The sequence below is a fragment of the Coregonus lavaretus genome, assembly GCF_964263955.1.
Source record: "Coregonus lavaretus genome assembly, chromosome: 16".
Lineage (NCBI taxonomy): Eukaryota > Metazoa > Chordata > Actinopteri > Salmoniformes > Salmonidae > Coregonus > Coregonus lavaretus.
Window position 1 is genome coordinate 39,618,274 of NC_140003.1, and position 589 is coordinate 39,618,862.

Genomic DNA, 589 nt, shown 5'->3' on the forward strand with positions numbered 1-589 from the left:
TGTTCATATCCTATGCACCCATATTGGTCATGGAGAAATCCAAACCAGTCTAATTGGAATTACTGTCTAATTATAATGAGGCATAATCCTGATTGTAAGTAAGCAGGCAAATAAAACAAAGGCATATGATATATCAGATGTTGTGTAATATAATTATTGTCAACCTAAAATATTGTCATATAATCATAAATACAGTTTGCACAGGTTTTATACCAATTTCAAGCCAATGATTTGTAGGCTAATAAGAACATAATATGGCCAATATGAATATCAGCCTAGCCTGTAAAGACATACCCAGGTAAATCCTTCCACTCTAGGCTACAGCTGAGATTGTGAGGTCATCTTTGAGGTCCTCTTTGAGCCTTTTTCGTGTGGTTTCTATTGTTCCATCCTTTGTTTAGCAGCACTACAGTTGAAACTTGAAACCCAGGCCCCTAAACTATGAGAAAAGGAAAGTGTCCATTGAATTGCCCATAGCCCTACCGAAACCTCAGTGACCGAAATACAATCAGGCGGTACTTTGTGATTTACTTGTGTGCTGCTCCAATCAGAACTGTTCCAGGCCGCGCCCCTATCGGATTGGGCGTTC